This window comes from Chrysemys picta, unplaced genomic scaffold (genome assembly GCF_011386835.1).
Source record: "Chrysemys picta bellii isolate R12L10 unplaced genomic scaffold, ASM1138683v2 scaf431, whole genome shotgun sequence".
Lineage (NCBI taxonomy): Eukaryota > Metazoa > Chordata > Testudines > Emydidae > Chrysemys > Chrysemys picta.
In genome coordinates this window covers 19,949-35,524 of record NW_027053138.1, presented here as the reverse complement: position 1 = coordinate 35,524, position 15,576 = coordinate 19,949, and positions in this window count along the sequence as shown.

The following is a 15,576-nucleotide window of genomic DNA, read 5'->3' as shown; positions in this document are numbered from 1 at the left end:
TCCACACCCCTGCCCCTGGACAGACCCCCCGAGACTCCACGCCTATCCAACACCCCCCGTTCCCCGTCCCCTGACCGCCCCTCCAAGAACCTCCACCCCATCCAACCGCCCCCTGCTCTCTGTCCCGTGACTGCCCCCCGGGACCTCCTGCCCCTTATCCAACGCCCTGGCCCCCTTACCATGCTGCTCAGAGCAGCAGGAGCTTGCAGCCCCGCCGGAACTAGACACACTGCCCCGCAGAAGCTCACAGCCCTGCACCCTTACAATGCCGCTCAGGGCAGCAGCCCGGATGGAACTAGGCGCGCTGCCCTGCTGGACTGCGCAGACCCACCTGAGCGCTGCCCGGGCGGCGGCATGGCTGTGGGGGAGAGCAGGGGAGGGGCCAGGGGCAACCTCCCTGGCTGGGAGCTGAGAGGCCAGGCAGGACGGTCCCGCAGGCCGTAGTTTTCCCACCCCTGGTCTAACCTAAATCTCCATCACTGCAGAGCATGCTGATTTCCCCCTTCTTCTATTTTCAGTGCAGCTGGAGAGGAGTTGATCTCAGTCCTCTTCCTAACAGCCCTTAACTTATAGGAAAACTTATCAGGTCCCCTCACAGTCTTCCTTTCTCAAGAATAAAGATGTCCATTTTTTTAACCTCCTGTCTTGCATACGACACCTTTGTTAATACACTGCAGAATGATATTTGCCTTTTTCACAATAGCCTCACATTGTTTACACATACTCAGCTTGTGGTCCACTGGAACCCCAGCTCCTGTTCTGTAATATTGGTACCTAGGCTGTTTAATGCATTTCATTTTGTCCTCCTGGCTGAAATATTTGCACTAGTCAAGATAAATTCAACAAAGATGGTTTCAGACCAATTCTCCAATTCGTCAAGATTGTTTTGAATTCTAATCCTGTCCTCACAACTGCTGGCCGCCCTTCCCAGCTTGTTCGGGCCTGCAGCATTTCTAAGTACACTCTCCACTAGAGCATCTAAATCATGACTGAAACGGTGAAAACTGTCAGAGCCAGGACCGACTCTTGTAGGACCCCACTAGCAATGTTTTCCCAGCGTGAGAGTGAATCATTGATAACTACTGAGAGTCTTTACAGTCATTTCATCTAGACCTGAGCCATAAACAATGTAGACCAACCTAGGTGAGATATAGATGCAACTGTGGGTTCCCATTCCTTCTGCTGCTGTCTCTGACCCGGGTATCCAGTACAGGAGGGGAGTTTGTACCTTTACTCTGGCTAAGCAGAATAACCCCTTCCCTCCTGTAGCATCCCCTGGGTGTGGGTGTGGTCCCTGTGGGGCTGCCCCAATTCCCCTTCCTCACCCCGCTCAGTGGAACAGATTCGGTTCCACTTGCCCCAACTGAAAAGGAGAGTGGTCCCGGAGTCGGTGCTTTGGAGGTGCAAGATGAGTCAATGCTTGTGTAGGATCTGCACAAAAACAATGCTAGGCACTCCCCCTGCTGGCTATAGCTGCAGAGAAACAAGCCTGTCCTCCCAGAGCCAGGTTGGGACTAGAGGCTGTTCTACAAACACGGCACCCCTCACCCCAACTTTACCCCACCTGTTCCCCACTCCTTCAGTGACTTTACCCAGTGCAGGGGGATCATTTGCTGGGTTTTGCCAGCGTAACCCACAAAGAGTTTTAGGAAAGAATTGTTATTGATTAGAACAGGGGGCCGGGAGCCAGGATTCCTGGATTCTGTTCCCATTTCTGCTGCTTCCACAGAAAATCAGTCGTTTTCCTCTCTTTGTGCCTTTATCCCCATCAATAAAATGGAGCCAACAATGCTCTAGAAGTGCTAGGGATTATTGTATTGCAGTTGCCAAGGTTAGGGCAGGCTGCAAAAGGGAGAGCAAAACTGGTGGTTAACACTGAGGTTAAACTCACCAACCTGTCATAAACTCTGCTTCTCATCCCCCATACTGGTTATCGAGAAGCTGAAAAAAGAAATCACATTGTGTTTCAGTTTTCTGGCTCCCAATCAGCACCTAGGTCCAGTACAGTGAAAGTTATTTAAAAACTCTGCTCGTTATACAAAATATTCTGGTAACCCCAAAGGGTCATCCACAGTGCCAGGTCAATATTAAGTTGGATCTTACCCAAAATACCACGCTGCCAGGCAATTCTTTAGTGTCTAAAATGATAGGTTTATTGTAAGGAAAAAAGAAAGACAAGAGGGTTAAATGATAAAGCACTCAGATATATACAGCGACTTCAAGGTCCATATATCAAGTTCTTAACAGTACTGGGGAATTCACTGGCTTGAAAGTCCCTCTGGATCACATCCACAGCTCGGATGGGTCATTCAATCCTTTGTTCAGAGCTTCGGCTTGTAGAAAAGTCACTCCAGAGATAAGGAGCAGGAATGACAAAATGGAGATGATGCAGCTGCCCTTTATATTCCTTTTCCAGGTGGCTTGTACTTCCTGTGTCCCAACTACAAACTAACAGCACCTGGGCCTGGAAAAGCCTTAGGGCTTGTCTACACTGCCAAGTGAACGACAAAAGTTTTGGTGTTCACCGGTGCTTAAAAAAAACCTTTGTAAAAGACGAACATTTTGCCAGTCAGCAGCATGAATGCCACGTTGTCAGCAGGAGCCCGGTCCTGTCAACAACAATAACCCCACTCATAGGGGGTGGACATTTTTTGTCGGCAAAAGTGCCAACAAAAAAAGTTCACACTGCCAAAGTTTTAGCGGCGGGGTTGTGTTGCTAAAAGCTGGGGAGTGTAGACAAAGCCTTAGAGTCCCCTGTCTATAGACATGGCCCTACAAGTCCTGCTGAGTCATAAGGCGTAGTCCCTGGCCTTTCAATGGGTTCATTGTACAGCTGATGACCCTTGATGGGCCATTGAACAGGCCAGGCAGTGCTGATGCCAGTCTGTGTGTCGGTGTCACTCAGAAACACAGCACAAGTCTGGAAACACAGATATACCCTACGTATCTATAACTCGCACTACAAAGGTGATACAAACATATAAATAAGATTATCATACTTGGCAAATCATAACATTTTCACAAATACCTCACATGGCATATCTAGCACAATTCATCGCAATTGTATAATACTGGTATCAACAATATGATAAAGTGTCTCCCACATTCCACAGCATCACAGTGCCCCCCATCCACCCGGTTAGCTCTAAAGGAGGTGATCTCCTTACAGGTTTTGATGGACAGGCCTGGGTTCTTCTGGATCCTGCCCTCAGCTCAGTGGGGTTTAACTTCCTTATTTTCTTCCCGTATGAGTTTATTTGGCGGTGCCTCCATCCCCTGTGCCCCTTCCTGGCAGGATCATCAGGGCAGCTTAGGAGGGAAATTCTAACACCAGTGTAACCCCCACTTACCTGCCAGATATTTGGAGGCTCCCAAGAAATAACACACACAATTCAACACAGTAATTATATTAACCAAGAGGTAAATATAATGTAACTGGTTAAAACACTATTCTCAGGGTCATTGGTGCCCATGCTGATAATACACCTGAATTTCCCCAGGCACGTGACCTGATATAGCAAATGTAAAATTAGTGTCTTGTTGGTACATGTACTTTGTAGGGGCCCTTCGTGACCTGTGACCACAAGATCTGTGCAGCTGTTAGGAATGTGGCTGACTGGGCTCAGTGCTGCCCGAGTGACTCACACGGGGATAGGGTGATAAATCCCTCTGCAGATTTATAGGCAGCAGCAACAGTCTCTGCTCGGACCCCAGGGAAGCACCAACAGCCTCTAAGGCTCCCAGCAGCAGCTGGCGACCAGCCGGGAAGTGTGAAAAATCGGATCGGGGCAGGGCGGGGGGGCGGGGGGGTGTAACAGGTGCCGATATTAGACAAAGCCCCAACTATCAGGACTGTCCCTATAACATTAGGACATCTGGTGCCCCTGGCAGCAGCGCCTGGTAGGGACAGAGCCCCCCCGTCCCCCAGCAGTCTGGCCCCTTTCCCCAACACAGAGCCCACTGCCCCCAGGGGAGAACACAGGGTAGTGCAATCTCCATTGACACCCCCCCACACACACAAGTAGCAGGGCTTTCCCCCGCTGTTCCACCCCCAGGAAAAGCAAAGGGTGAGCTGATGGTCCCTCTAGGACCAGCTCCGAGCACCCAACTTTCATGAGTGTCGGAACCCAGCAGCACACACACAGAGGTGCATTGAGCACTTGGGCTATGCGGAGCCTCCGCTCCATTGCTCCTACCTTTGCACCATGTTATTGGTTAACTTGTTTTAATCAATTGGAGTTACTTAATTTTTTTAAATGTCCAATTCTCCTAAAAAAAAAAACCATCAGTCCAGAATATTCCCACCAATACGTAACATTCCCAGGAGCAATTCCTAATAAAATCAAAACTGCAACATAGTTCAGTCATTTCTTTGCTTAAAGCACCTTCATTTTCCGCTCTTCCACCTTGCTAGGATCACCGCACCTTCATGCCCCTATTTCCTTTACTGTGGCATCTTGTCTGTCAGTTTCACACATTCCAGAAAAATCTCTCCCCGTCCGCCACTCACGCATCAGCGCGGATCTCCCCAAAGCACCTGGCACACAGCTGTCAATCTGCAGATACTCAGTGTATAGTCCAATGGCTGCTCTCTCCTCTCCGCTGTCAAGAAACCTGACCAAGTGCCTTTGCTACAAACCAAGTCTGGGATTTATTGGTTTGATTGGAGCCTGCTGGGGTGTCCGGCCACAGTCAATACAGCCTGCAGAAAGAACACAGACATGCAGCTGAACATTTGACCACACCTCCCACTGCATCACGGACAAGCTACCCTGATTTGAACTCTGGGCGAGGGAGAGTCCGATTACCAATGGAGTTGCACGGGATGAGCAGTACCCAGGGCATTCTACTCTGTGCCCTTGTGGCTGGGGGCTAGGGAGGGGGAAAGAAAACAAACAGGTGCTCTGAGGACACTCAGTTCAGCGCACTTATGACACCTCTGTTTTCCACTTGTTTTACATAATCCCATAGCAGATATTCCATCATCTTGCCTGGGATGGATGTCAGGCTGACAGCGTATAATTACCCACATCACCCCCCTTCCTCCCCATGTTCCCTCCTGCTCCTTGCCCAGCATGGGGCAGGAGTGGTGACTGCGGGCGGGTGGGGGGGGAGGGCTGTGCTGGTGGAGGGTCCCGCCGTAAAAGGGAAGGGTCGGAGAGTGGAAGGGCAGGCTCAGTCAGTCTGCCCTGGCAGTCGAGATGGGGGGCACTAGGACCCCACGGGAGCAGTTGCTGCAGGGAGGCAGCATGGAGCTGGCGGAAGAGGCAGCCAGGGATGCTCTGCTCCAGGGAGGCAGCTAGAGAGGCCGGCGTGAGGGGGCGGGAGGTGGGGCCGGGGTGGGGGGGAGGGGGAGAACACCCGGCCCCAAATATTGGTGGAGCTGGGCCCCTGGGCTCTGAATATTGCTGGTGCCTGTGCACCACATGGAGATATAACTCACCGCCTATGCCTAGAAGTCTATATCCCTCCCTGCTCAGGTGAAGTCCATCCCGAGAGAACAGTCCTCTGTCCATGAATGCCTCCCAGTGGCCATACATCCCAAAGCCCTCCTCATAGCACCACTGCCTGAGTCATCTGTTGAGCATCATAATCCTGTCACACCTTTGCTGCCCTTCTCTAGGCACAGGCAAAATCCCACTGAAGAGCACCTGAGCCTCCATTTCCTTAAGCGTCTTCCCCAACCTGGCATAGTCGCCCTATGGAAACCACTTCAAGCCAGGGGGTGCAGCAGGCCAAGCACCCCTCGTTCTGGCACCCCTAGCACCCCTATTGAACCCAGCACACCACCAAACACCTGCAAAACCAGACAGCAGCCAGGGTTGTGACCTTTTCCTCAGCTCAATTCATAAAAAAAGAAAATGAGCTATTTAAAAAAAATGAAGATGATAGATGTCAAGGCTGAATCCCCACTCTGTCACTCCCAGTGCAGGAAGTGGAGGCCCGCAAGGATTTTAAAAATTAATATTGGCCACTCCAGGCTGGTATTAAACTCCCAAGGTTACAGCTTCTCTCTGACCTTGGGTTGGTAAACACTGCCACCACCCAAATGCAAAAAAAAAACAAAAAAAAAAACACCCCTTTGAACCCAGGAAGGAGCACTTGGGAATTCCTCTCTGTGGGGTACCCTCAAGCCCTTTCACCCTCCCACCCCCAGGGAAGAGCTGAGAAAGAAAACAAAGAAAATTAGCTGTGACTATCAGCTAATCAAACAACATGCACAAACCTCTTAGGGACACAAAAAATCCAACCCTGTTCTTAAAAAAGGTAAGTTTTATTAAAAACAAAAAGGAAGAAAATACATCGGGAACTTAGGCTTTTGCTAGATTTTAAAAGAGCAATTCGAAAAAGTAAGCACCCAAAATAGCTTCCTTGTGGGTTCAGCTTAAGAGTTACAAACAAACAAAAGCATCTGGGGTTAGCACAGAGGAGCTCCACACGCCAAAATAAAGAATAAACCTGATCGCATTTATCTAAATGTTCCCTCTCCAAATGGTTCCTTCTAGGTATGGAAGATAATTTTTCATACCTGGTTCAAAACATACACAGCATTCCCCCTTATAACATTGCTGCTCCGTGCCCCTGCTTCTCCAGAGAACAACAGACAAAAGGGAAAGTTTCTTTCCCATTTTAAAAAGTTCTGCCTTCCCATTGACTCTTTTGGTCATGAGCCCACTTCCTTTTCTTTTACCTGTGGGCTTGTTAACCCTTTACAGGTAAAGCAAGCAGAGAACAGACCAAGAGGGATTTTACAGCTAGCTGGCTGGCTGTCTATCAAAGGGAGCTACAGCCCGCTTCATTTATCACAAGAGACTAGCTGCTTTTTTCCTCCATGTCTTTTCTGAGATCTGACCGTCTCTTTCTACCCACGTCACTAACACCATCATCCAGGCCCATCATCATCTTCCGCCTTGACTCCTGCAACTTCCGCCTTTCTGGCTTTCCAGCCTGACAGCCCTTCACCCAGTCTGTAGGGCCGTACTACATGAGGGTTCCGGCTGTGGGTGCGGGTTCCTGGGTGGGGCCGTGGGTGAAGAGTTTGAGGTGCAGGAGGGGGTTCAGGGCTGGGGCAGGGGGTTGGGGTTGCGGGGGAGATGAGGGCTCCGGCTGGGGATGCAGGCTCTGGGCTGGGGCTGAGGAGTTCGGAGTGCGGGAGGGGTGCAGGCTCTGGGAGGCAGTTTGCGTGCAGGAGGGGGCTCAGGGTTGGGGCAGATGGTTGACGTGCAGGCTCTGGGGTGGGGCCGGGGATGAGGGGTTTGGGGTGCAGGAGGCTCTGGTTTGGGCTGGGGCTGAGGGGTTTGGGGTGCAGGAAGGGGCTCAGGGTGGGACGGGGGTTGGGGCATGGGAGGGGGTGCAGGGTCCAGGCAGCGCTTACTTAAGGTGGCTCCCGGGAAGCGGCTGGCAGGTCCCTGTGACTCCTAGGTGAGGGGCCAGGGAGACTCTGCTACAGTAATTGTCTGTGATTCACTGAAAAGACAAATACCTGCTTTGGGGGAACTTACAAGGATGCCACATTCTTCTTCTACTTAGCATTAAGGCACTGACAACTGTGCGCTCTAACAATGGGGACTTTATGATTAAAAAGATGTTAGAAGCAATGTAATCAGTTAAGGCAAAATTCTACCTTATTGGAATTGCTCATGTGTCTCCCTCTTGCAGATAATAGGAGCCACATGCAAGCATCCGATTTCAGAATTTGGCCCTTAGGCATGAGGTACGTATTCGGATACTGCAAGATAAGACGGCACTGGTGCTACAAGGAGTTTTGGAGTACCCACCATTGCTTCCAGCAGGCCTGGAAGAACCAAAATGTAGCAGCCTGCCAAATTAAATAAGCAATTGAAAATAACTCCAGCCGTGCTTTGGCTGGCCCACAGTCCGAGGGCCAGACCAGCCTCCTGGCACTCACCTCACCCCATGCGGAAGGTCAGCTACAAGAAGTCACTCGGTTCTCTGACTCAGTCTCCTGCTTTAATGAGCCCATATTCCTCTGGGAAATCATCCTAGGGTTTAAAGGTTAGATTGTGAGCTCCTTGGAGCAGAGAATGTTTGGAAAGTGCCTGGCCCTCAATAAATAAGGAGAGGTTTGACCTCAGAGCAAACGGAGGTCTTGCTGGGAAATGTTGAATTCATGAACGAGTAAGAGGGTGTAAACTGAAATCATCTCACATCGTGTGAGCACCAAGTTTCTGGCCAGAGATATAACCACTGCTGACTGCATCCTTGAGAGAGAGGGTTAAAATAGGTCAAATAAGTTATTCCATGTCTTGTTCCATTATCCATCAAACAGACTTTGATCAGCTCGGAAGCAGGTTCTCTGAGAAGTGGTATTGAGAGGGGAGCTCTCTTGCAGTCCCACTTGGCTGACTAAGGTCTCTTTTCTAACGATGAGTCAGGCTGCTAATCAGCCATGCCATGGCAGCAGCAGCAGAGTTAGGTCTCCTCTAGAAAGGCAGCCAAAAGGGGAGGAAGGCCTGGGTCCCTGCCCACAGAATGGGACTGACCTGCAATGGGGAAGCAGGCTGCATCTCATAAAGAGGGGTTGGTGCACTCACTGCGTGGAAGAATCCTAAGGACACGTGATCTGGGTTTTAACCAGGCCGCAACTTTATTAGTCAAATTACATCCAAAGTCCCTGTTGGGATAGCCCAGCACAGTCACCTGCGCCCCACTGATCCGTTGCCAGTTCTGGAGGTGCTCCCACCACAGGGGGAGCCAATCATCACACTCGGAGGTTCTCTGGGCACCACCCATCTGTTAACATCCCTCCCCCTTTCAGGGGCTGAGGCAAGAGTGATAAACAATTAAATCAACTGCTTGCATACAATATTACGGTCTAAGAGTGCACCGAGTGAGGCCTTTTCTGAAAGCTAACGACACTCTGGTGATGAATATCCTTGTGAAATGTCTGTATTAACACCATGTAAGGAATTATGGAGACTCGTTAATATTAGGCTGTCCGGTCTGCATGGACTGTAGGGACTGTCACAGCTCTCTACCTGTCTGCTATGTAAATTAATGCATGGTGGAATCAGAAACAACAGAAGCCCCAGAATGATGGCGTGTCATAGGCTTCATGCTGCTTGTTAGCCAAGGGCGAATTTCCTTTAGGCCATCTGGTGGGAGTTTTTGGAGCAGGGGTATCTAAGCTCTATCTCTGCTCTCTCCATGGTGTGTTAAGAAGCCATGCAGTGCAGCCAAATGATAATTGTGATGTATTTAGAGGTCAAATTATTTTACAGTGTATGCAGAGATCCCTTTACCAACCACTAACATGCAGCCACCTTGGGAGATAATATAACAGCAGTTTAATTACTCAAAAAGTAAAACATGACACCGCATCCAAGAGAAACTGGGAAGATTTTAGCAAGAGAATGCAGAAGAGAGTCTTCAGTTCTTTCTTTCTAGCTTTTCACTGTGCTATCCTTGGGTGAGTTATTGAAACTCTTTTTGCTTGGCTTTATTCTCAGAGTCTGGGTGGCTTCTTGCTTCTGGTGGGGCTGGAAATGCTGGCAGGACATCCTGTCCTAAGGTATTGGGGCCCATTTGCGGGCTCGAAGCCGGAGGTGCAGCAGGGCCTGACAAATATTGGGGAAAGGAAAGATTCCCAAGCATTTTAGACCCTTTGAAAAGGTTTCCATATGGAGAAGGCCAATAGCACTGACTAGAAACTGAGACTAAAAACTATAGACTAGGGCTGTTGATTAATCGCAGGTAACTCACGTGATTAACTTAAATATTAATCACAATGAATCGCATTTTTAATTGCACTGTTAAACAATAGAAGCGACAAAGGGTCCTGTGATACCTTATAGACTAACAGAGGTATTGGAGCATAAGCTTTCATGGGTGAATACCCACTTCTTCGGATGCAAGCAGTGGGGAAAAAAAAAAAAAAAAAACCCGAATACCTCTGTTAGCCTATAAGGTGCCACAGGACCCTTTGTCACTTCTACAGATCCAGACTAACACGGCTACCCCTCTGATACTGTTAAACAATAGAATACCAATTGAAATGTATTAAATATTTTGGATGTTTTTCTACATTTTCATATATATTGTATTCTGTGTTGTAACTGAAATCAGAAAGTATGTTATTTTTGATTATAAATATTTGCACCGTAAAAATGATAAACAAAAAAATAGTATTTTTCAGTTCACATCATACAAGTACTGTAGAGCAATCATAGAAGATTAGGGTTGGAAGAGGCCTCAGGAGGTCATCTAGTCCAATCCCCTGCTCAAAGCAAGACCAACACCAACTAAATCATCCCAGCCAGGGCTTTGTCAAGCTGGGCCTTAAAAACCTCAAAGGATGGAGATTCCACCACCTCCCTAGGTAACGCATTCCAGTGCTTCACCACCCTCCTAGTGAAATAGTGTTTCCTAATATCCAACCTAGACCTCCCCCACTGCAACTTGAGATCATTGCTCCTTGTTCTGTCATCTGCCACCACTGAGAACAGCCAAGCTCCATCCTCTTTGGAACCCCCCTTCAGGTAATTGAAGGCTGCTATCAAATCCCCCCTCACTCTTCTCTTCTGCAGACTAAATAACCCCAGTTCCCTCAGCCTCTCCTCATAAGTCATGTCCAGATTTATACCCCTGGGGTAAATGTGTCCAGGAATATTGGACTCCCTGGAAACTAAATGCAAAACGGTACTGTACAATGTGGGCCAATGATAATGTCCAAAAGCGGTTACTGATGTCAAGGACAGTAAACTACTTAGCCTCTGGATCAAAGGACTTGATTAAATTTTGCATCTTGGCCACTATAGGGGCACAAGTGGTTGTGGCCTGATTCAGGCATCTGTAATCAATTGTGAGATGCCAAGAACCATTTGGTTTCTTTACAGGCCAAATAGGGGAATTAGCAGTGGAAGTACATCTACGTAGTACTCCCTGTGTCAGTAAAGACTTGATAGTCTTTTCTATATATGGGTTTGCCAGTTCTGGGTAAAGATATTGTCTTTGGGTTGATATATCTCCTCCTTTTACAACAATAGTGACTGCCATACATCCACAATCATGCTTGTATTTCACAAAATCATCTGCATGCTTGCAAAGTAACACCTGTAACTCTGGTTGGTCTGCATGATTAGCCACTATTTTGGTTAAATCATACCCCTCAGGTTCAGTCTCCTCCACTGGAGATACCATGCCACACTCAGGTATGAGCACTGTTGAGTCATCCTTTGCCTGTTCTACAGTAAGACACAACAATTGGTTAACCAAATCAAGAACACATCCTTATTTGTATAGGAAATCAGTTCCCAATAGGCAATTCCCTGGGTCTGCTAATTTCATCAGTACAAAGGTCTGAACCTTTCTTAGGTGACCTATCTGAACTTCAATGAGTATAGGAAGGGTGGTAACAACCTGATTCTTGCAAAAGTTGCAAGTGTTTTTGTACACCCTGATGACAGAGAAGAGGATCTAAGATCCTTAACATGGATAATGCTAATTGCTGTCCCAGTATCTATAATAAAATTTCTGTGGCAGCCCCCTACCGCTGCAGACACTGAATCTCCCTCTTGCCTTCCTGCCTAAAGGGGCTATAACTACACTCGGGGCCGATTGGCGTTATGCTGAGTAATTTGTAGAATATGCAGACAAATAATCTACAGATTTTCCTTCTCTCTCTCTCTCGCCTTCCATCATCAACTCATTCACATGGGCTTGGAGTTTCCGGATATCCCATCGTTGAGCCTTAAGCCTCTGGTTAAACTTCATTACAACTGAGTCCTCATTTTTTACTTGGGTCTCTGCAGGCGTGAATTGTTCTGTGTGGCATCTGAAAAGAAAGGAACATGGTCCCGGGCCCCTACATGGAATCTAAACACATAACCCTGTGGAGGGGCATGTCCACTCGAAGGTTCAGGGTTACTACATGGGTTAGGGTTATTTTGCCGATGCTGGTACCTATGGAATTTAGGAACAGCTTGGCCTATGTGACGTTATTGACATAAACTGGGACCGTATAGATCATTGTTGCAACCAAGGTCCTGTAGTGGCATGCAAATCTTGTATAAAGGGGGTCAAATGGGGTGTGTAGGACAAGGTTATGGTTTACTGGTTATAATTATGCTGTCTATATGTGTGTATCAGTTTTGTAGTCGAAGTTATGGATATTGGCTCTATACTGTCTGTATGGCAAACTTATGCTATGCTTCTGGGTGACATCCCAGACAAGCTGAGATTAGCTCTGCCTAGCCTGCTTGATGGCCCATTAAGGACCATCAGCTATACAATGGACCCATTGAGAGAAGGCAGATACGCCTTGTAACTCAGCAAAGTATGCAGGGACTGGCCCATGTGACTCCAGACTCCATTTTGCTGTAATTTTCCACAGTAAGAACAAAGAGGTGTTCTTACACCTGGAAAAGACTATATAAGGCTGATGCCTCATCTCCATCTTGTCTTCAATCCTGCTTCATACCTCTGGAGGAACTTTGCTACAAGCTGTGAACAAAGGACTGAGGACCCATCCCAGCGGGAGATGTATTCCAGAGACTTGATTTGAACCTGCAGTTTATTCCATCGCTGCTGCAAGCCTGAACCAAGAACTTTGCCATTACTGTATGTAATTGATTCCATTTAACCAATTCTAACTCTCATCTCTATCTTTTTCCTTTTATGAATAAACCTTTAGATTTTAGATTCTGAAGGATTGGCAACAGCGTGATTTGTGGGTAAGATCTGATTTGTATATTGACCTGGGTCTGGGGCTTGGTCCTTTGGGATCAGGAGAACCTTTTTCTTTTACTGGGGTATTGGTTTTCATAACCATTTGTCCCCATAACGAGTGGCACTGGTGGTAATACTGGGAAACTGGAGTGTCTAAGGAGATTGCTTGTGAGACTTGCGGTTAGCCAGTGGGGTGAGACCGAAGTCCTCTTAGTCTGGCTGGTTTGGTTTGCCTTAGAGGTGGAAAAAACCCCAGCCTTGGCCTGTAACTGCCCTATTTGAGCAATTTGTCCTGAGTTGGCACTCTCAGTTGGGTTCCGCCAGAACCGCATTGTCACAGGTTACTACGTGGGTTAGGGTTATTTTGCCGATGCTGGTACCTATGGAATTTAGGAACAGCTTGGCCTAACCCTGGGAGTCGCTCAATCCTTACAGTAGGATTAGCTTGCGTAAGTGAGGGAGGCCCTGGATCTACTATCCAGGCTGTGAGGTGCTGGGGACCAGGAGCTGTGGGAAAAGTGATGATTTTGGTTCTCAGTTTTGCTAAAAAGCAGCAAAAATGATTTTTTGACCTCTGGCAAACCCCCTTGTTCTGCTTTACTCTTTCACTTTCTTCTTCAGCCTTGCTACGTGCAGGAGAAAAGAACAAATTCTGCTGTCATTGAACAAGCATTCACAGAAAATGACACTAGGCCAGACTGATACCCAACTGATTCTCTTTTCCTAAATGATTTTGCTTCAGACCATAACCATAATTCATTAATTGTAAGGCACCTCCTGGACTAGGGCTCCATTTAACTGACTGTCAAGAAGCTGGATGACGGCACTTCTGTTACAGCTGAGAAGTTTCTCCTGGGTTCATCAGATAGTGGCAGGAAGTTTTCATCCGTTACTTTGCTTTTAAATTTGTTGTCCTGTGCCAGCAGGACTAGGGCAGGGCCGCCCTACGAAGGGGTGCAGCAGCTGGCATGCTCCCACTGCATGTGCTATAGCCCAACCAATATCCTCGTAATTCCAGAGTTCCCTGCCCTGGCTTCTAATCAGAAAGGTCCTGCTGGTCTCCAGGGTATGTGAGAAGGGACCAGCCCCTTCACCAGAGCCTAGCGGGCCCTTCTTTATTTGATGGAGTTACAGGGGAAGATTGAGGGTTGTTTCTGGGTGGCTAACAGGGCTGTTTTGCAGCTTTGATTTATTGATTTTTGTTCAGGCACCCGGAGCATTTTACAGGGGTATTTGATTGGTATTTCACTCTAAGAAAGGCTAGTAGTAAATAACAGCACAGGGCTTGCATGTTTTCCTCTAGGGGAGATGTCAGAGTTGCCTGGGGACACCAGTTATTTTAACTCCTGTCTCATCCCCCTGTCTCCCCCCAGCAGTGTCCCATGACTCAGCCAGCCTGCCCAAGAGATGGGGCTCCTCTACGGAGGGTCCCTGCTCATGCTCACCTGGCATTGTCTGACTCTGACCTGCAAACATTCCGTGCAAACTGCTGATGGAGCTGAAATTGGCAGGAGAATTGCCAGCTGTGGGCCATTAAAGATCCGTTTCAACACTGAGCCCTGACATTACCTGCCTGAGAGATGATCTTTAATGGCCCACAGCTGGGCAGATTGGTACCAGTACCAGTGAGAATTTGGAAACCAATATGCTTAATGCACAGTAATTTATTTGAGGAAGAATCACACAAGTAGTTAAGGTTACACAGTACACATCTTTCCCAATAAGCTTCTGCTCCTCAAGCATAAACCCTCAGGAACTATGTTAGCTTTACACAGTATCCTGATTAGCAAACAAAGCAGGTATGCCCAGGGTTGGGGCTGCCCAGTGTTTGGGCATAGGGCTGGTGTAGCCAACTCTGCATCACCACCCATAGCAGTGCAGGGTGCATGGGGCATGCCGGGGGCAGACTGGGGTGTGATGGGGACAATCCTGCACCAGAACAGACTGCTCCAAACCAGCCCCTGGCAGCCCTGGGGTCAGGAAGGTGCCTTGCTTTCTTTCCTTTGGGCCTCTGCCCTGGGCTCAGCACCAGCACAGGGTGAATCACCCTCTTGTTGCTCAGAGTAGGGGGTGAGTCAAGGGGGGCTCGCCTCTCAACTGTGGGACTGAGATCTCTAAAGGAGCCTGATGGCGTTAGTGCCCAATGCTCATTGCAGTGGACCTGAGCCCCAGCCCCCAAAGCTCCCAGCCAGGAGTATTAGCCATGCAGAAATGCCCCTTTCTGTGTTCACTCTGCCCTTGTCAATGCCTCTCAAAGGCACTCCTTCAACATGAAAGCTACTTGACTGGGGAACAGATCCAGTGGTTCCTGCTCGCCTGCCTGGAGCTAGAGCCCTGCGTGGGACTATCTTTAAAATCCCGCTCCCATCCCGTCCCACAATACCCACTTCCACCCGCTCCTACATTGTTTCTTGCATTTTTATCCTGATTCCACTTGCAAAAACCTTAGATCCTGCAAGAGACACTGACACAGTTTGGACTCACCACTGTGGCACCTCCTGCTGGCTGTCTTGGGAATTAGCTTGGTTAGCCAGTGCGCCTTTATCTGGTGATGGCTCGCCACCATCACTTCTGCTCCAGGACCCATGTCACCCCCAGGACTGCGGCATCCTCTTCTGGACACAGACCTCTGGCTGTGCCCCACTCGGTTCTCCCCATTCCAGGGACCGACAATCCACTGTCCGGCCACTTCCTCCTCAGCAGCAAGTGGCGGCAAATGGGGGAGACCCAGGGGCTCCCCTTTTGGCAGTCTGGAGTCCCCTTCCCAGATGGGCAGGGATGGAGGCTGGGAGAACAACTCCTCCCCCTATGAGCTGCAGCTGGGTGGCAGCAGGGCCCCCTGCCAAAAGGAGTGGCAGAGGGGGCTGCCCTGCGTGTGGTTTAAGAAAG